Source organism: Pan paniscus, chromosome 14 (assembly GCF_029289425.2).
Source record: "Pan paniscus chromosome 14, NHGRI_mPanPan1-v2.0_pri, whole genome shotgun sequence".
NCBI lineage: Eukaryota > Metazoa > Chordata > Mammalia > Primates > Hominidae > Pan > Pan paniscus.
In genome coordinates this window covers 64,848,081-64,870,290 of record NC_073263.2, presented here as the reverse complement: position 1 = coordinate 64,870,290, position 22,210 = coordinate 64,848,081, and the positions used below count along the sequence as shown (strand labels likewise).

General features: G+C 33.3%; 1 long non-coding RNA gene across 1 annotated transcript in view; it reads left to right on the top strand.

Moving 5' to 3' along the window:
• Positions 1-1,895: 1,895 nt before the first annotated feature.
• The window catches only part of LOC130540714 (uncharacterized), a 147,204-nt gene continuing 126,889 nt past the window's right edge, over positions 1,896-22,210 (top strand). Inside the window, exons 1-2 of the long non-coding RNA XR_008954707.1 lie at positions 1,896-1,936; positions 2,637-2,744. This is a non-coding gene — a long non-coding RNA (uncharacterized LOC130540714). The remainder of the gene's footprint in view (positions 1,937-2,636; positions 2,745-22,210) is intronic.

Sequence of the window (22,210 nt, the reverse complement as noted above, 5' to 3'; positions counted from 1 at the left end):
TCGAACAAAAGTGATTAACTAGAGGTACAGGATATATAAAAAATTAACTAGAGATATAGGCTATAGTTCTAGAATACAGTGTCATATATTAAGTTCATCCATTATGCTAGTCAGTGTTCTCTAGAGAAATAGAACCTACAGCATACATACACACAAACATATAACATAGAGGTGTGTCTGAATATATATATATATGTATGTATACATAGATGTATAAAATATGTATGTATGTATTTATTTACTTATGCCACTATATACTATATACCAGCTTGTAGATGGTAGAGAATGGGATATCTAACCTTCCATAATCACTTGAGCATATATTTATTCATTTGTTATAAGGTATTTATTTTAAGGTATTTGCTTATGTAATTATGAAAGCTGAAAAGTCCCATGATGTACCTTCTGCAAGATGAAGATCCAGGAAAGTTGGAGGTGTAGTGTAAAGGGCTAATGATGTAAATTCCAGTCCAGGTCTGAAGACCTGAGAACTAAGTGTGCCTAGCACAGGAAAAGATCAATGTTCCAGTTCATGTTTCCAAGCAGAGAAAGGGAGAATTCCCCCTTCCCCTATCTTTTTGCTCTATTCAGGAATTCAATGTATTGGATGGTGTCTACCCACATAAGTGAGTACGATGTACTGTACTCAGTCTAATTCAAATACTACCTCCTCTGGAAACACCCTCACAGACACACCCAGAAATAACATTTAACTAGATGTCTGTGCATCTTGTGAGCCCATCAGTTTGACACATAAAATTAACTATTACAATCATCAACCAATAAATAATTCTTGAGTGTGTAACAGGTGTCAAACACTATATCATATTTGGAAATACAGTTTTGAACAAGCAGAAGGGTAAGTGTCCTGGCCTAATGAAGCTTATATATTATTTGGCTAGAAAATACAATAAACATGACAAATAATAATTATCTATTGCTATATTAAAAATAAAAAGACCATTTATGTCTTAAAACAAACAAGAAGCCAGAATATATTTTTCTCTTTTAGGTATCTGTGGAATGTCTAGGCTCTGAGCGGTTCTTACTTGGAATTTCTCTCATTGCTGCATTCTGTTGTTTGCTGAGTCTGAAGTAGACATTTGAAAGCTTAATTAGGCTGGATATTCAAGAGAGTTCATTTATGTGTGTATTAGTCCATTCTTGCTTTGCTATAAAGAAATGCCTGAGACTGGGTAATTTATAAAGAAAAGAGGATTAATTGGCTCACAATTCTGCAGGCTGTATAGGAAGCATAATGCTGGCATCTGCTTGACTTCCGGGAAGGCCTCAGGAAATTTTCAATTGTGGCAGAAGGGATAGGGGAAGAAGGAATGTCTTACATGGTGGGAGCAGGAGGAAAAGAGAGAGGAGAGAAGTGCTACACACTTAAAAACAACCAGGTATCATGATAACTCACTCACTATCATGAGTATAGCACTGAGGGTATGTCGCTAAACCACTCTTGAGAACTCTGCCCCCATGATTCAATCACCTCCCACCAGGCCCCACCTCCAACACTGAGGACTACAATTCAACATAAAATTTGGGTGGAGTCACAGATTCAAAACCTATCAGTGTCTGGCAGTAAATGTTGGATGTTATTTGAGAGCTCAGCTGGACCTTGGATTGGTGCAAATATTAAAAGCAATGGCAAGAACGACAGTTACTTTTGCACTAACCTAATATATTTAACCATTCCATGTGACTTGAGCATCACATAGCATGGTGCTTGCATTTTAAAAGGGAGAGTTCCAAGAACAAGAATTCTAAGAGAATTGTGTGGAGGCTACAAGACAGCTTATGACATAATCATAGAATTCTCAGAATATGGCTTCTCCTGCATTCTATAGTTCAAGCAGTCACTTGAATGCCAGTTTAGATTCAAGAGGAGAACAATTAGACTCCACCAATGTCAGACTGCTAAAATGTAAAAGTGAGATGGTGCCATCTTTGGAAAATACGATTGGTCACAGATTGTATATTAGAAGTTGATAAGCATAAATGGGTGGTGGGAGGATAAATTAGGAATGATGAAAAGAAAGAATCTCAGGAGATGTAATTTTAAATAGGAAGGTCAGGGTAGAGCTCATTGAAAATGCAAAATATTAGTGACAATCTTGTAGTAAAGTACTGCTCAGCACATAATTTGCATGTCCTTCAACATTGCCTCAACACCTTGCCACAAAATAAATTGAAGTCACATTTTCACTTTCAATCTTTGGCAGCTGTATATAGATATTAGTTCATCACTAAAACACCACAGATTAGTATCTTGAAATCAGTGTGGCTATAGTGAAGTAAGTGAAAAGAGTAAAATAACACAATGATGTCAGAGTCGTAACTGGTGTTCTATTCAGTTAGAGTCCTTTAGGCATTACATAACTTTAGCTTTTTTTTTTTCTTTGAGTTAACTGTGTTTTGAACACAACTGACATCATATTCTAACTTGCCTTATGTTTAAATTGGAATATAGCTTCTCTTGACAATGATCAATGATCGAAAGTGGACAGGATATAACTAGGAAAACCAGTTAAGAAGCAATTGGAATAAAACAGTAGATAAGAGTGGCATGTACGAAGGTGCTATAAAGAGAAGCAATGAGAGGTAGTAATATTATGAACGTATTTTGACAGAATGGCCATCAGGATTTTCTAGGGCAGCATAATTATTCTGGGAGTAGGTAAAGGAGTTTTGATTGAGATGAAGAGGTCAAAGAAGTGAGAAGCACTGAAAGACACAGAGTAAGCAGATATAAATCTCTAGAGATAGAGGTGATACCTAAATCTGTCCACTTAGTATCATTTTTAACTTTATATTAATGGTGATACAATATTATATATGTGATACTATGTCTAATTTTACCAAAACTTCTTAACTATCTAACTAAAAATATTGTGGAATTGGCTGTGTTTCAAAAGTGATGAAAATCTCTGCATTAGTTTCTCACATTTTCCTGCAATTTCACACTATATAACCTCTTCGAGGATGGATTACATAGAAAGTGCAGTCCCATAAGAAATGAGTTTTAAGTTCTGATTAACTTTCCTGACAGATTTTTTTTTGATGCAATTAACAATGACTTCACTAACCCACTCCTGCTTTATTACACATAAGTACAATTATTTTAAAAACTCAGAGGAATCAAAACATACATACTACTTAATTGCCAGTAAATTTGGCCAACAATTAGAATGAAATGTAAGGTGCTTAACATGTCAGCTATGTATACACTCTGAAAACACTAATATATTCCTAAAGAAAAATTAAAAAGTTGGAAGAGGCATTCATAAAAGAGAAGCATTTCCAGGTGGCTGTAGATTTGTTTGGTTAGGTGGCTTGTAGTTATATAGCTGTTTGCTTAACAGTTCATTATCACCTTCAAGAGGAGTCAGAGGATGCAATGTAAGAAATGTAGTTAGAGAAGATAAGGTGACAAGTCTCTTTTCTGTCCCATCCACTACTTATGCCATAATAAACTATAAATATGCTGGGTTTTGGTGCATTTGATTACCATTATACTTCATTATCTTCTTTTACCTTTAAATGGACATTTAATTCATTTCTATGTTGAGATATTATAATCAACATATTAATACATAAGTATATTTTTATGGATATAGACTATGATTTCTATGAAGTGCTGGCTGAACCAAGTTGTATGTCAATGTAGATTTTGGATACTGAGCAATTTTCCTCCAAAAAAAAAGTAAGTATCAATAGCAGTTTTTCTAGCAATGTAGGAAAATTAACCTCTTTTTATAGCACAGCCATCTTAAATATTGCAACTTTTCAGAGTTCTATCTTATTTTAAATTATATTTATTTTTAAATTTTAACCTAGTTGGCTTGAGAATTTATTCACAAATATATTGATTATTTGAAACTTTGATTGAAGGTTTTAGCTTTTTAACCATTTTTTATTTAGATTTATTTTCAATTACATTTTAATAGCTATTGATATTAATATATGTACTAGAATATTTGAGGATGAATTTTATCTTAAAAAAGGAAGAAGGCCAGTGTGACAGGAACAAAGAGAGAGAGAGAGAGAGAGAGAGACATTAAGCTGAAAGACAGAGGTCATTTAAAGTGGTGCCCTTATTTGCCATAAGATAAAAGTGAGGCTATTGAAAGAAATTAAGCATAGAAGAAAAATAATCAGATTAGCATTTTGCAAAGATTTTTCTGGGTTACTCTCTAAATAATAGATTAGAGGAGTTGATCTTGTATATGCACAGTTAATCATCTATTGCAGTAGTCTGGGAGATAGAAGTTGGTAGCTTAAACTAGCTTATGGAGGTGGTAATAAAGGTAATTAAATGGATTTTAGGGATGCTTACAAAGCAGATTACCATGTTATGCTGTTCTATTGTAAAATAAATGTGAGAAGTAGAGGTGTTCCTCCATTTTTAACTTGTGGACCTGGATGCACGATAGTGACTTTTCAAATGTAGTAACTCAGAAAGAACTAGTGTGACCATAACTGAGACTTGGAAAAAGATAAACATTATTAAAATTTTCCTCTAATTCACCCTTTAAATTTATGTCCTATGTGTTATTTCAGGTGGGGTCACTCTCCGTTTTTTTTTAACGGTTAGTACTTTATCGTAATCCTTAGGAGATACTTTCCAATACCCCCAGTGGATGCCGGAAACCATAGATAGCAGCAAACCCTATGTATGCTATGTGTTTTCCTATACAAACATATCTATGATAAAGTTTAACTTATAATTAGGTGCAGTAAGAAATTAACAACAATAATATTAAATAATAAAATAAAATTATAAAATTATACTGTAGCAAAAGTTATGTGAATGTAGTCTCTTTCTCTGCTCTCAAAATAACTTATTGTACTGTACTGCAATTAACTGAAATCATGGGAAGCCAAATTGCAGATTAGGGGGTAATTCTGTAGTCTTTGCATTTAAATTTTATAAATTTTCTTTATTAATGTTATCTGCCATTTTACTTAGGTTTATGATTTTGTAACTGGCTATATTCATCATTACATAATGCAAGGATTCTAATTTGGAAGTGACAAAGTTTCATCTTATCCAAATATATTCCCATTTTGAATTAGGTTAAGAAATGTGGAAATTCAGAGTTTCTTCTAACTAATACTTAATCTTATTCCTTCTTAGTACCCAGCTTCTTTTGAAAATGTTTCTTATAGAGAATCAGTTAGTATCCTGGGAAATTGCTATTGATTAATAATTTGTGTTGTTAGGTGGTAAACAAAGCGATGGACCTGACAGCCAAAAATATACAGTCATTATACCTGAGAGAAAGGGAAGTTCTCTCCATAGTAACAAAACTCTGGAAGTCTTTGCTTCCAAGCTTTCACAAAAAATAGAGCTTTGAATACAGCTGTAAAACAAACGGTTTACATATACAAACTGCCTCAATTTTAGATACCTTAAAATAAAAAGTTATACTACTTAGCCTAAACTTTGTGCTACTCTGTTCAGATTTATCTTTGATTTCTCTGTAACAAAAATCATTATGTAGAAATTGACCCCAGTTGGCTAATGCCACCACATAATTCCATATTATTTAAAACCCCATTGGGCTATCTGGGCCGAAAGTATAAAATTGTGCGTTTGACAAGTATTAGGATTATAATATAAAAATTTATTGATCAATAACTTGCTTTTGGGCTAGGCTATTTTATATTAGTAAGCTTATGTCTATCTTCAAGGCAGTCTATGATAACATCTACAATCAATTTTGGCTCAATTTTATATCATTATTGATTTTTTTCTGGGGAAAAAATACTTAGATAATTTAGTGTAGGAAGAAGGAAAAAGAAAAGAAGGAAAAGAAGAAAAACTTGAACAGGATTTGAGTTTATACATTTTAACTACTGAAGTGTAATTTTGGACTCTTCTGCTCTCAAATCTGTTTATTTCATGTTTTACAATAATCCTGAAAGATAAATAATCTTACACATTTTCCTCCAGAAATATGAAGCACAACTAAAATTCTAAAATTTTGTCAACCAAAATTAGCTACAGCTGATTTTTTTAGCATCTATATTGAGATCGTATTGACATACAAAAATCTGTAAAGACTTATTGTATACCGTTTGATGTGTTTGGAGATACGTCTACACCCATGAAATCATCATCCTAAGCAATGCCAGAAATTTATCCATCACCTCAAAAGTTTCCTTCTGCCCGCTTTGGTTTTATGTTGTTGTTTTGTTTCTTTCTTTTATGTAAGATCTCTTAACATAAGATCTACGCTCTTAGCAAATTTTTGTTTATACAATGCAATATTTTTGGTCGTAGTCCCTATGTTGTACAGTAGCTTTCCAGAACTTATTTATCTTGCATGCCTGAATGTTTACACCCTTTTACCAACACCTCCTCATTACATCCTCCTCCCAGGACCTGGCAACAAAGTTCTACTTTCTGTTTTATGAGTTCGACTGTTTTAAATTCCACACAATATTTGTCTTTCTGTGTCTAACTTATTCCATTTAGCAAAATATTCTCCAAGCCCATTCATATTGTTACAAACGTCAGGATTTTCTTCTTTTTAAATACTGAATAATACACTATTGTGTATGTATACCACATTTCCTTTAACTATTCCTTTGTGATGGGCATTTAGGTTGTTTCCATATCTTGGCTATTGTGAATGATTACATCTAATGTTTAGGTGAATATTTTCTATAGTCAATCAAATGAGCATATTTTACTTGCACTAAATATTGTAATCAATGTTGTATAACTTGTATTTTAAATCTTCATATTTATATTTTCATATAAATAATTTCCTCAATTCATTAACAGTATTGACAGTATTGTCATTTCATATAAATAAATGGGCTTAAGACTACTTTGGTTTCTGAAATCCTGTATTAGTTAACATACTGTAATTATAAACTGTTAATATGGTCAATAGGCACTGCCATATTTGGACACATATATAACCTCAAATAATTAGGCATTAATTAGCAAAATTCTAAACAGAATTTTTTAAATAAATTTCTGAAACATAAATAAGTTATGCTCATTAATCTGTGTTCCTGAGAATTAAAATAAAACATAAGTAGTATAAGATTATTTATTAAAATTTTATCTTCTTTCTCTAACAGTCTCTTTCTCTCTCTTTCTCTGTCAGCTAAAAACTAATGTTTCGAAACCGTTGCAAATTTGTTTCTAATTGCTCAAGACAGGCCTAGATTCATTATACTTTGGGACTCAATTGTGCAGGCAAATGGACATTATCTGTGTCATAAAACTTCCCTTTCAATGAATTATGAGTTATGTGTACAGTTTACTCGATAAAGATTTTAGCAAGAAGTAAGTGTGTTACTAGATAATACGCTATTTAGTCAGTAAAAGAAAGAAAAATAACTTTCCGATTTGAATAGTACATGCCTTGTTGTTCCTATGAGATTATTATACCTACTTTTCAGTATGATTTCAGGGTATATTTTATTCCAAGATACTGTATTTGATTCAATCAGTTTTATTACTGAGAAAATAATGAAAAATCTAAGTAAACTATAAGCTGGAGAATGTTGTATCATTTTCCACTAGAGAGAACAAAAGTTCCCATTCATATGTACTTTGCATTCATAAAAAAGATAAAATAAGAAAACATGGATTTTTATCGTCTTTAGGATTTTTATTATTTTTATACATATGGTTTGTAAAATTCTGTTTTAAATTTCACAGTAACTAAAAATGAAAACAAACATCAAGAAATGAACTGTTCAAATAAAAATTATGCTTTAATCTCACCATTAGTGAAAATATGATTTAATCCTACATTTGACATGAATGATTCTATTTGGTTAAAACCAAACTTTTGAATAAAACACGATCCATATCTTATGTGTCCTGTCCACATGAGGTTTATATTTATTGCCATTGTTAATATTTATAAGTTAAGGTCAATTAATTGTTACTGATCTTAATTTTATTTTAATAGTCTTTTTAAAAATATTTTGAAAATATATACACTTTCCTGTCTTTCCTAAGACAATTATACTTTTGGTTATCTGTTGTTTTTAATAAGTAAACATTAAGTTTGTGGAATATTGATTCTAAAATTTTTATCAGTTCCAGACTCAAAATCGAAATAGTAAATATAATTTTGTTGAGAATGTGCAGCCATGGATGGGTTTTGATTGCATTAGTTTACAAGTTCAATCTTCAGCTCTGATAAAGGCATGATGTCAACATCCAAATTACCTTGACCTTCTAGCTGCTAGGACACTACTAGTTCCACTTTCCTGCAAGCAATCACATTAAAAAAGCTAACTGGCTCATGTTAGTGTCCCTAACAATTAAGTTAGATTGCCACATGAAATTTTAATTGATTCAGATGCGGCACCTCATCAAGAAACTAATGAAAATGCTAACATGCCCTGTGTCAGCAGCTTTTGTTGTTAGGTTTGCTAAAATACTCTGTTCTTCAGTTAAATGCATTATAATAATAATGTCAGTACAACAAAGGCATGTGGAAATACCTATTGAAGACAATATATACAGTACTTCCACAGTAATATATAAATCCAGTTTAAGTTTATAATGTAACTGTCTATAAAATATACCCTGAAATCCTTTCAAAGTTTAAAGTAAGTTAAAACAAAAGCCTTTGTGCCATTGTTGAAACATACTTCAAACTGGAATTTTAAATTCTTGACAAGGTCATTCAATTAAAGGAAACCAAATGCATTTTGCACAACCAGTAAATACACAGTAATAATAAATATTTAGATACTAATTTTTGGAATTAACATATATAAGTAGGTATTTCTATTTTAAAAATATGTATACAAATAACAGCTTCTTAAATTATTTTTTTAATGTTTTGGGAATTCACTCTACTGAATGTTTTGGGAATTCACTCAGCCAAGAAATACTATGAAATTTAACAGTACTAAGCACTAAATGTAGAACATTAAATATATCATGCCTTACTAATAAGGCCCCTAGTGATGCTGAACTGTGTCTATGACACTAAAGTTGAATTTACTGTATTCTATCATTACCGAAGGTGTTTAAATGATCCCTTGGATATAAAGTGTAACATTTCGAGGGGAGAGAAAATAAATCTTAACAAATACATTATGCCAGTTTGAATGGGATGACATTGTCAAAAAGCAGAGTGTTTTATTCACTTGTTTGTTTTACTGAGATAACCATGTGTGTTAGTATGGCATTACAAAATACCAGAAAATAATTTAACAACATAAATTAAAATATGATTAAGAATAGCCATAGAAGGACCCAATAAGAACTGGCCAAATGCCGCTCATTTTTGAAATGTATTTTTTGTTAGCAAACAGTCAAAGATAAATTGTCTACCTTCATTTGTAGTAATTAGTAAGAATATGGTGAATTGGAATATCAAGACAACATTCTCTAGAGATAAAAAATTTAATGAAGAAAATGCTCATTAGAGTAAGTTGCTAATATGCTCAATGTATTAATAAAAGGTGAAAAATACAAAAAATTTCATTGGATTTCTCAAATATCTAAGACATATACCTTTAGTCTATTTAGAATCAAAAAAGTAAAACATTTACACTACAAAATGAAGCGTAATAAAAAGCCTACGTGTAGTTAGGCTTTGAATTCTGAAATCAACATTAAGAAAAATACATTTTTCACTGCTGAAAAAAACTTTCTACCTTTTATCTAATATGTTGCAATTAAGTAATACTAGCAATAATACTTGTTTAAAAACAGATGTCAGAATAGGAACACAAAACCTAGAAGAGACTTATGTCTTCTTCTAAAAGTTATCCACCTTTCTGGGCTTGAGTAATTAAATAAGTTTAACTTTTATCTAAAAGTTAACTTTTTAGATAAGTAGTTATAAGTAGTTATAGAAATCATATGTGGTAAATGGAATAATGGTTTCCCAAATATATCCATGTCCTAATCCCTGGAGCCTGTGAGTGTATTACCTCATATGTTAAAAATAACTGGTTGAAGTATAGGCTGAATTATATTAGGCAGAATTATATTCCTCCTAAATTTATATGTTGCCTCCCTACACCCAGTACTTCAGAATGTGATTGTATTTAGAAATTGGGCCTTTAGAGATGTTATTAAGTTAGAATGTGGCTGTCAGAATGGGGCCGAATCCAATCTGTTTTCCTCATAAAAAGAGGAAATTTGACAGGCGAGGGGACAGCAGAGATGCATGCATGTAGGAATGACCATGCGAGGTTGGAAAAAGAAGATGCCACCTGCAAGCCAAGAAGAGAGGCCTCAGGAAAATTCAAATTTGCCAACACCTTGCTCTTTGTCTTTTTGCCTCCAGAACTGTAAGAAAATAAATTTTTGTTGTTTAAGCCACATATTCTGTGGTAGTTTGTTATGGCAGCCCTAGCAAACTGATATGGGAACTTTGTAGTTAGATTAAATTAAAGATGCTGATACAGGAAGATTATGCTGGACTGTCTGAGTGGGCCTAATGGAATCATGGGAGTTCTTTTAAGAGGAAAGGAGGAGATTCAGGGAGGAGGGTGAGAATCAGAAAGATAAAGGAAACAGAGATTTGATGCACAAAGTAATGCATTTAAAATGCAGGAAAGGCCCATGGGCAATGGGATGCAGGTGTTCTGTAAAAGCCGAAAATATCAATGATGGATTCACCCGTAATATCTCTAGGAGGAACACAACTCTCTTGATGCCTTGATTTTAACCTGTAATTTATACTTCATACTTTTGACCTTCAGAACTGTAAGATGATACATTTGTGTTGTTTTAAGCCACAAATTTTGTGGTAATTTGTTACAGTAGCAATAGGAAGCTAATACACCATAGTAAGTTAGTCTCCAAAATCCAGGAGAAAAATATTTCAACAAAATACTAATGAAAATAATTACTTTCAGATTAGAGAATAAATTTATTTAATTGAACTAATAAAAATTCAGGCACTATTTATAGTGTTCTATATTTTTTCATAAGGAGTGGATCAGATAGTATACTGTACTCAGTATTCATGAGCAGTTACATCACATTATTCATGAGTTTACGGAGCTTCCTAGACATTACCTGAATGTAGTACCAATAAATATTGTCAGCATTTTAACATTTTTATAACATCATGTTGAAATCAAGAGAGATATAAAAAAGTTCCAAAAAAAGTCATGGTAATCATTTCTAGAAAAAAGACAGTAAGAATTTGTAACTCATATATTGTACATCTTGCTTTTAAAAATTTTCCAGCTTAGAAAGAATATTGAATATTGAGGAAATTTGAGCCACCTTACAAGTTTTTTTTCCTGAGGCTTGAAAAGAATATTTAATTAATTTCCTAGATCCTGTGTCTGGTATGTAGTAGGCTTTCAAATAATAAGTAGTTTAGTTGACTAACATTTTTGATGGTAATATTAAAATTGAATATAATCTAATTTAACTTGCTGAAATTCAATATTTATTAAGAAATGTCATCATAGTATTAGGTATATTTGCTGGGAAGAAAATAAAATAAAAAGTCCCTGCATATGCTATATTCCTTGATCATTAAGTATTTCATTTAAAAATAATAAACATTGTTAAGTTACTATTCAATTCAATAGGTGTCTAGTGAGTATTTGCCACAGTCCAGGGCCTGGGTAAATAGTGGGAGGCAGCAATAATCAAAACAATCAAGAGGTTAACAGAAGAAGAGATAAACAATGAAAATACCAGTTACAAAAATACAGTCACAATATTATTTTTATGGTATATATACGTTCAAGCAGAGAAAGGAGACACCTTCCATTGTAGGCTCAAGAAAGACCATACAATTTTATTAAAAGAACATCTAATTTGTGCTGTGTCTTAATGGCTGAATAGAATAGAAAAGAGAAACAGAGAGCTTCCCATGATCAATACTAGAAAATATGAGAATCTGACTAAAGATATTTTAGTATTAGTGCACTGTTTATAAGGATAGAAATATATGCTGGGAAAATTAATGTAAAGCTGCAAACAAAATATTTTGTAATTAGAATTTTATTCTGAATGAAACATGGGTAACGTACAATTTATGGTAAAAAAAGAGGTCTCAAAAATGTCTAAGGCAAAGTTTATACCCTCCTTATATAGCTCTCTTTGGACTGTGAGCCCATGCTAAAGTTGTCTTTATCTGTCGGGATTCAGTTATCATGTTTTCAATTTTCTTACTTAACTGAGAATTATTTTATGGATTCTTGCATGAACTATCTTGGTGAATATACCACGTATATTTGAAAATAGTGCATTTTGTGCAGTGTGTGTAGTATTCTATAAATACAAATTAGATTTAGAAGATTAATAATTCTCAGATATACAGTTTTGTTAAATTTGTAAACAATGTTCTCTCAGTTGCTGAATGATGAGTACTAATATTGATAATAATACAGATTTGTGTGATAATCTAAGTCATATTCATTTCATGAGGCTAATATAACCATGACACTAAGTACTAACAAATATGTAATAAAACAGAAATTAGGGGCCAAAAATTATTTTTCAGAAGTCCAAATGACAAAATAATTCTAATAAGATGTTAGAATAGGTAGATAACATGTGGCTTAAGCAAAAACTAAAAAGATTGAAATTAACTACTGTTAGAGCATATATATATTTGGTCAATTATACTTCCTCTTTGCAAGTATCTAAGTCTTGTTCTTATTAATTGTTTGACGATTCTAAGTTATAATTTGTATAAATTACCTTGTCACATGTATTGTGAGTATATCTTTTTAATTTTGAATTGTATTTTTACTGTTTTAATGCTTTCGTTTGATAAACAATCAATTGTTGCACAGCTTATGCTTCTCATTTTCACCTGGTTTACAGAATCCTTGCCTAATCCAGTGTTAGTAATATGTTCTCCTGTGTTATTCTTTAAAGCTTTATTGTTTTATTACTAATGTTTAACTATGAAATTCGATGGGAATTTATTTTTGCACAGGTGAAAAATCTGCAAGATTGTACCGTGAGAAATTACTAAAAATTAAGTGCTTTGGGTCTATTTAAACAATTTCATTTATTTACTTTTCTTTGTACAATTTTTTAAAGTTTTGGTATAAAAACTTGGTGTCATTAAAGTAGTTAGAACATGACACATTTTACTCTGTAGGAGATATACCTAACATAAATGACGAATTAATGGGTGCAGCACACCAACATGGCACATGTATACATATGTAACAAACCTGCATGTTGTGCACATGTACCCTAGAACTTAAAGTATAATAATAATAATAAAAAGTTGACAAAATAAATAAATGAATGAATAAAATAAAATAAAATAAAAAGGCACGATATGTATTCCCCGAAAGTTATAAGATGTTCTCGTGAGCCTCTTTACAACTGGCGAATTTGGAGATTTGTGGTAATTCTTCAGTGGTTCAATGATGATTTAACTTATGATAAGATTTCTTCTATGATATGAAATATATATGATGGGAATTAAACAATATGTTGCTGTAACTTCTTCATTCTTAAAAGTATTTTTAAATCCTGACATATAGGGTTATTACATTTCACGCTCAGAAGTACTCTATCGTTCCATTTCCAGCAAGTCTATTCTTAAAGGTGTATCCCTGAAATTCCCTCATATTTATTTATGAGAAAACGTACATAATTTTCATAAATTTATTTATAACATTAAAAACCTGGGAATAATTAAAGAGAATAAAATGATAAAATTTGATATGTCCACACAAGGTGAAACAACTTAATCTATCCAAATCTTAACTAAATTATATTTAGTCAAAAAAAAGTATTAATGTATTTTTGGTGAATATGGGTAAGCCATAGAAAAGGAACACAGAATTTAGGGGAGGGCTTCCCTGAGAAATAGGATGAAGCAATACTCAGGACGTTCTCAGAGTGGAGTCGGGAATATTATCTCATGTTGGTCATTAGATTCATCTGTGTTCTTTTTTTATTTTGCTTGCCTGGCGTGTCATAAATATTTGTTGGATATATCAAATATAATACAGAGCCTACACTTTTAAAATAACAATTCTAAGATTGTAGGTAGTGTAATTTATCTATTTTCCAATTAATAGATATTCAGATTGTTTTTATTGCTTTGCACCAAGGTGATTCTGAGCAATAATTTGATACTTTTAAAGCCTTGTGTATATAAATCTTTGTGCCCATATATTCACAAATAGAGCAAAAAATGTTAATTTGAATTTTTGCTTAAAAACATTCAAATGCCTTACTAAGTGACATTACATATTTTTTAGTATTATCAGCATTGTATGAAAGTGACCATTTATGTGTATGTGCTCTAACAGTAGTTAATTTCAGTCTGTTTAATTTTTGCTAAAGCCACATGTTATCTACTTATTTTAACATCTTATTAGAATTATTTTGTTATTTGGACTTCTGAAAAATAATTTTTGGCCCCTAATTTCTGTTTTTATTACATATTTGTTAGTACTTAGTGTCATGGTTATATTAGCCTCATGAAATGAATATGTAATAATTTTGTAGATTTTCTATACTCAGAAACTTTTTAAAAAACACATTTACCTGTTTATTATATATGTATATATGCATATATTAAAATGTGTGGAAAACTATTTAATATAATTTACTCTTTTTCTTTTTAGAAACACCAATTCCATATTTATGGAATTGTCTATGGTTCATATCTAATATTTTCTTCAGGACTGTTTTTTACTAGATTCTACTTTTGTCTGCTCTGTGGATATATTTCCCGTAATTGGAGTTTGTTAATTTATCTGCTCATTTATTTATGTATTTTAGAGCTCTACCAGTTTACTTTTCAGACGTTGTGTCTTCTTGAAATCTACTCTTCTTTTCTAGGATCCGTGTTTCCATTTATGGAGAAGTATTTGTGCAATGTTATTTCTACACCTCTTAGCTTTAATTTTATTACCATTTAAAAGAAAGGAAATAATTCAGAAGCTCAGAATTCAGAAGGTTTTATGAAAAAGTATTCTAAGTTATTGAAAATAATTGGAGAAAAGACAATAATAGTTTTCTTTTTTTTGGTCTTAAAATATTTTGTGCTTACCATGGCTGACTTTGATCAGCAGCTGCAGGTGATGGCTGTGATTATTCTGAACTTCCTCTTACATCTCCAAGCACTTTTTAAAGTTGAAAGTATGAATTATAGAATTTAAATATATAATATCTAAGTAGTTTAATTTTAATCTTAGCCTGTTACGTTCATATTTTAGTGTGGTAATGTGGAAATAGTACTACAGGGATAGTACTACAGTATTCCACTTCCTGTGGCCCTTTCAGTTCCTTCTAAAACATATCATTTTATATAGAAGTAAATAATTTATTGAGACTTTTAGAAATGTTCATTTACATTTCAAGACATTGTCAGTCTTTTATAAGTCACTGTTGTTCATTCTCCCTGATTTAAAAACAAATAATAGATATTCTTCATTATTGTCACCATTTTTTGTGGTGATTTTAACCTTTCATGGATCGTATCATTATTTCATCTCCTTCACACTACTTTTGTTGTTTTCTGTATGTTATAGAATCAAGAAGCATAAAACATGCCCTTATTCTGCAATCTTTAACTGCGGTTGTTAGCCCATAGATTTTGAACTTCATCTCTATTGTTGTTATTATCCTGACAGTCTTTTGAGCATCATAACCTCATGAGTTATACTTTTCTATTCTGTTTAGCATTCTCAAAATGTCAGTTTTCCCCCAATTTTATTACCAATATGTACGTATGCTTGTACTGTAACCACAAAACAAGTTCTTGTGATTCCAGTTTTCACAATTCAAATTTTACTCTTAGTTCAATACAACTTCCTTGATAATTATATGTAAGCAAAATCGAGTCTCTACTAGTAAGAAGAAAGGTCTTTTTAAACAATTTAGTTTCTTTTTACAGATTCAGGGTGTATACATGAAGGTTTGTTACATGAATATGTTGCATAATGGTGACGTCTGAGCTTTCAGTATATCCATCATCCAAATAGTTAACATCATACTCAATAGATAATTTTTCAGTCCTCGCCCCCATCAAAACCTCCCCCTTTTTGGAGTCCCCAGTAACTCAGAAACAAAAAAATCAAAAACTACATGCTCTCACTTATAAGTGGTACCTAAACAATGGGTACACATGGACATACAGAGGAGGAAGGTCATAAATGGATTTTTGATAACCTAGAGAGAATGTCTACAATGCCTGTATAAGAAATATATATACAACAAGTATGCCCACTGTCATCATTGTTATTCAAGATAATGCTGGAATCCCTAGCTAGAGCAATCATACAAGAGAAAGAAATACAGGCATCCAAATTGCAAAGGAAGCAGTCAAATTATCCTTGTTTGCAGATGATTGCATCTTATATTTGAAAAAAAACTAAAGAGTCCATCAGAAAAAGAAAAAAAAATAGAACTGATAAATTCAGTAAAGTTGCAGAATACATAATCAACATTTCAGTGGCCTATAAGGTTTCCACTGGAAAGTCTGCTGCCAGACATATTGGAACTCCATAGTAAGTTATTTGTTCCTTTTCTCTCGCTGCATTTATGATCCTTTCTCTATCCTTGATCTTTGGGAATTTGATTATTAAATGCCTTGAGGTACTCTTTCTTAGGTTACATCCGCTTGGTGTTCTATAAGATTCTTGTGCTTGGATATTGATATCTTTCTCTAGGTTTGGAAAGTACTCTGTTATTGAATAAACTTCCTACCACTATCTCTCTTTCTACCTCCTTTTTAAGGCCAATTACTCTTACATTTGTCCTTTTGAGGATATTTTCTAGATCCTGTAGGCATGCTTCATTTTTTTTATTATTTTTTCTTTTGTCTCCTACGATTGCATATTTTCAAGTAGCCTGTCTTCCAGCTCACTAAATCAATACTGCTACTAAAACACTCTGATCACCTCAGTATGTCAATTGCATTTTTCAGCTCCAGAGTTTCTGTTTGATTCTTTTTAATTATTTCAATCTCTTTGTTAAATTTATCTGAAAGAATTCTGAATTTCTTCCTTATGCTATCTTGAATTTCTTTGTGTTTCGCAAAAAAAATTTTGAGTTCTCTGTCTTAAGGGTAAAATATCTCTGTTTCTGTAGGATCGGTCCCTGACACCTTTTTTATTTCCTTTGGGTGAGGTCAGGTTTTCCTAGATGGTATTGAAGTTTGTAGATGTATCTGTGTCCAGGCATTGAAGAGTTATGTCTTTATTGTAGTCATTGTAGTCTGGGCTTATTTTTACACGTTTTTCATAGGAAGGCATTCCATGTTTTTAAAAGGACTTGGGCATTGTGATCTGAGCCATATCTGCTTAGGGGGCACCTCAAGACCAATAATGTCATGTTCTTGTAGTCTTGTAGAGGTACCACCTTGGTGGTCATGGATAAGGTCCAGAAGAACCTCAGGATTACAAGACAGAGACTCTTGTTCTCTTCCCTTACTTTTTCCCAAACAAATGGTCTCTCTCTCTCTCTCCTCTCTCTCTCTCTCCCTCTCCGTCTCTCTCTCTCCCTCACCCTCTCTCTCTCTCTCTCTCTCTCTCTCTCTGTCTCCTTTGTCCTGAGTAGCCTGAAGCTAGGGGTGGGGTGACACAAGAACACCTGTGGCCACCACCACTGGGACTGTACTGGCTAAGACCTGAAGCCAGTGCAGCACTGGATCTTGCCAAAAGCCCACTGTAACTACTAACTGGCTACCATCTATGTTTGCTCAACGTCCTAGGGCTGTACAATCAGAACGTGGAGAAGCCACATAGACTTGTATTTTTGTCTTCCCAAAGTACTCTGCATTGCCCTAGGCCCAGGTGAATCCAGTGATGCCATCCAGGAGCCAAGGACTAGAGCCAAAAACCTTAAAAATTACTTGGTATCGTATTGTGCTGCTGCTGAGCTGGCACTCACACTACAAGATGCAGTTATTCCCACTCTTCTCTCTCCTTTCCACAGGCAGAGGAGGCTCACCGCATGTCTACCACCAGCACAGGCCCATGGAAAGTATTGACGGGCTTTCGTCAGTGTTCACTTAAGCCCCAAGAGCTCTTCAGTTAGCTTGTGGTAATGTTGCCAGGCCTGGGATTCAGTGTTCAGGGAAGCATGCTCCCTTCTGGCCCACATCTAGGTCTGTAAATGTTATCCAATTGCCGAGGCCTGGAGCTAGTTCCTAAGGTACAAGTTTTTTTGCTGAGCTAGTTCCTAAGGTACAAGAAAAAGACTGCTTTACTTTTCCTTTTGCTTTTCTCAAGCAGATAGAGTCTCTCACCACAGCCACCACAGCTTTGTATGTGCTGTGTCCCACCTGAAGCTAGCAGGTTTCAGAGTTTCACCCAAGGCCCATGACCTAGTACCTGGTTATCTCTGCTGGTTATTCAGGGCCCAAGGACTCTTTAGTAAGCAGGTGATGGGCCCTGCCAGGAATGGGTTCTTCCCTTCTAGGTAACAGGCTCACTTCTGGCCCAGGGTGTGTACAGAAATGTTGTCTGTGAGCTAGGGCCTGGAATGGGGGCCTCATGACTTTGCTTGGTATCCTATTCTATTATGGCTTAGCTGGTATCCAAGATGCAAGAAAAAAGTCATCTTTGCTCTTCCCTGTCCTCTCCTCAAGCAGAAAGGGGTCTCTTTTGGAACTGTGAGCTGTACAGGCTGGGGTTGGGAAAAATGTGGCACAAACACTCCCTTAGCCGCTGTTGCTGGTATCTCAGCATGTTGTCTGCCCCCCACCACAGTCCATTGGCTCTAAACCCAGCTCAGCATTATGACTTACCTAGGAGTTGCAGTCCTTGTGGCCTAGACTGTCTTTCAAGTTTGCACAGGGACTCATGTGGTGAAGCTTGCTGGAACTCAAGTTCCAACAACTAAGGTGGACAACTCCCCTCTGTGTGGCTAGGGCTGTTTTAAATGCTCCTTCCGTGGGTGGGCATCAGCTAAATATAGCCTGGTTTTGCTATAACAAGGCGGCACTGAATTCACTGCAAAGTCTCACCATCACTGTATTCTGCCTCCCAAAGCATACAGACTCTCTTTGCCATGCGGCCACTGCCAGGGGATGAGGAAGAGATGGTGTCAACAATTCAAGACTGTCTCTCTTGCTCTCTTCAGTGTATCTTTCAGTAATATGAAGTTATAATCAGGTACTGTGAGTGACTACTCACCTAATTTTTGGTCCTTATGAAGTTTCCTTTTTTTGTGTAGATAGATGTCAAGTTTGGTCTTCCTGCAGGGAGGACAATTGATAGAGCCTCTTAGTTCTGCCATCTTGCTCCAGCCCACCTAAATTTGAAAATTCAGATTTGTGTGTTAAATTGAGATTTTTTATAGCATTTAAAGCTAAAAATTTTGCTCCAAACACAGCTTATTTATATAGCATAAATTTGGCTGTGGTGTGTTCTCATTTGTCTTGTAATTTCTTCTTTAACAAAAGGGTTATTTAGAACTGTGTTATTTTCCAAATATTTTCAGAGATCCCAAATTTCTTTCTATCAGTTTCCAATTTTATTTCATTGTAATCAGAGAAAATACTTTGAATATCTCAATTCTTTTAAGTTGATTCAGACTTTTCAACTTATTGGTCTCTGAACCTAAAGTGCATCTCTTGTAGACAACATATAATTGGAGCCTGTCTTTTTTCTTTTAATCCAGATTGATAATCTTAGCATTTACTCAAAAAAGTTTACATGAAATATAATTATTGATAGGTTATTGATTACAACTACTTGTTATTTACATGCTATGTTTTTCACTATGGCATGCTTTTTTCCTTTCCTTCCTCCATTGCTGCCTTATTTTGTGTTATGTGTTTTTTTTTTTGGTGTATATTTTAAGTTGCTTTTATTAACTATATGTTTTAATCATATTCTAAGTCATTTCTCAGGAATTTTTTTTTTTTTTTGAGACGGAGTTTTGCTCTCGTTGCCCAGGCTGGAGTGCAATGGTGCGATCTTGGCTCACTGCAACCTGCGCCTACTGAGTTCAAGCGATTCTCCTGCCTCAGACTCCCAAGTAGCAGAGATTACAGGGTGCCCACCAACACACCCGGCTTTTTTTTTTTTTGTATTTTTAGTAGAGACAGGGCTTCACCATGTTGGCCAGGCTGGTCTCAAACTCCTGACCTCACTCAGGTGATCCACCCACCTCGGCCTCCCAAAGTGCTGAGATTACAGGCATGAGACACCGTGCTTGGCCATTTCTCAGGATATTAAGCACATCTTAACTTTTTAAAAAGTCTAATTCAGATTAATAATAACAATTACAATAGTACATATAAATGTTTTTCTGATATACGTTTTTCCCCCTCCTTTGTGCTACTTTAGACATGCAAATTTATACCTTGTAAGTCCATTAGACTGTTTTGTAACTAATTGTGTAAAACATCAGTTACAGTTATATTTACCTATGTAATTAACCTTGCCAGTGCTATTTATTTGGCTCTTTCAGCCTGAAGGACTCCCTTTAGAATTTCTTAAAGACTACTTCTGGTGACAGATTTTCTTTATTTTAGTTTATGTGAGAATGTCTTTATTTCTCCTTCATTAAAAAAATTTAAAATAGGCCGGACACAGTGGCTCATGCCTGTAGTTCCAGCACTTTGGGAGGCTGAGATTGGAGGATAACTGGAGGTCAGGAGTTTGAGACCAGCCTGGTCAACATGGTGTAACCACGTCTCTACTAAAAATACAAAATTAACTGGGCATGATGGTGGGTGCCTGTAGTCCCAGCTACTCGGGAGGCTAAGGCAGGACAATCACTTGAACCTGGGAGGTGGAGGTTCCAGTGAGCAGAGATCACACCACTGCGCTCCAGCCTGGGCAGCAAAGTGAGACTCTGTCTAAAAAAAAAAAAAAAAAAAAATTTAAAAATAGTCCTTTCACACAGAGTTCTTCATACTATTAACATTTTACTCTAGGGTTGCAAATTTTTAACAATTGATGAGCCTATATTGATATAATTTTATTTGCTGAAGTATACTCTTCTGTTTTGAAAAATGGATAATGTTAAATATGCACCATCAAAATATACAGAATAGTTTCATCACCCTAGAACTCCCCTGTGCTTCTTTATCCTCTGTGCACCTCTCCCTTTGCCACCAAACCTCTGACAATGACTGATCATTTTACTGTCCCTACAGTGTCTTTTCCAGAGCTTTATATGATTGAAGTAAAATGCAGCCTTTCAAACTGGCTTCTTTCATTTAGCAACATTCATTTAAGTTTCCTCTATGCCTTTTTGTGGCTTCATAGCTACGATTTATTGCTATGTAATATCCCCTTGTGCGGAAGTACTACAGGTATTCTTAAATCCATTTACATATTGGTTGCCTCCAGTTACGGAAACTATAAATAGCTGCTATAAACATTCGTGTGCAGGTTTTGTTTTGACATCAGTGTTAATCTCATTTGAGTAAATACCTAGGAGCATGATTGCCGGATCATAGGATAAAGCTATGTTTAGCTTTTTAAGAAATTGTCAAACTATATTCCAGAGTGGCTGTATCATTTTGCATTCATACCAGCAATGAATGACAGCTCCTGTTCTACGTTCTTGCCAGCAGTTGATATTGTTCCCTTTCATTTTTGAAGGGTAGTTTTGCTAGACATGGAATTCTTGATTTCTTAGCCTTTTTCTTCCACACATTTTAATATGTCATCTCACTGTCTTCTGACTCCAATGATTTCTGATAAGAAGTCAGCCATTTATCTTATTAAGGATCACTTATAAATGATAACATTGTTTTACTATTGCCTCTTATTCTGGGACTTCAACTATCCATACTTAGGTATGTTTCATGATTTCCCACAGGTCTCTGAGATTTTGCTTATTTTTCTTCCTTTTCTGTGGCTCCCCAAAGTGGATAATCTGTATTTACTGGTTCTTACTTCTGCCAGTTAAAATACGTTGGTAATCTCCTGGAGTTAATATTATTTACAGTTATTTTAATTTTGCCCTTCAGAATTTCTATTTGGTTTTTAAAAATATTTTCTATCCATTGGTTGATAGGCTCTATTTGGTAAAACAGAGTTTCATACTTTGTTTTAATTATTTTTACATAGTTTTCTTTAGTTTTATGAACACGTTAATCAGAGGTGATTAAAATATTTATCTCTAAATCTATCATCTGATCTCCTTCAGGGACTTTTTTTTTTCTGTGTGTGAAGAATAATTTTCAATATTTGCATATTATGTTATCTTTTCTTAAAAAGTAGACTTTTGGATAAATAATAGAATAATTATGGTATCAGATCTCTTTCCCCATAACAGTTTGTTGTTTTAGCT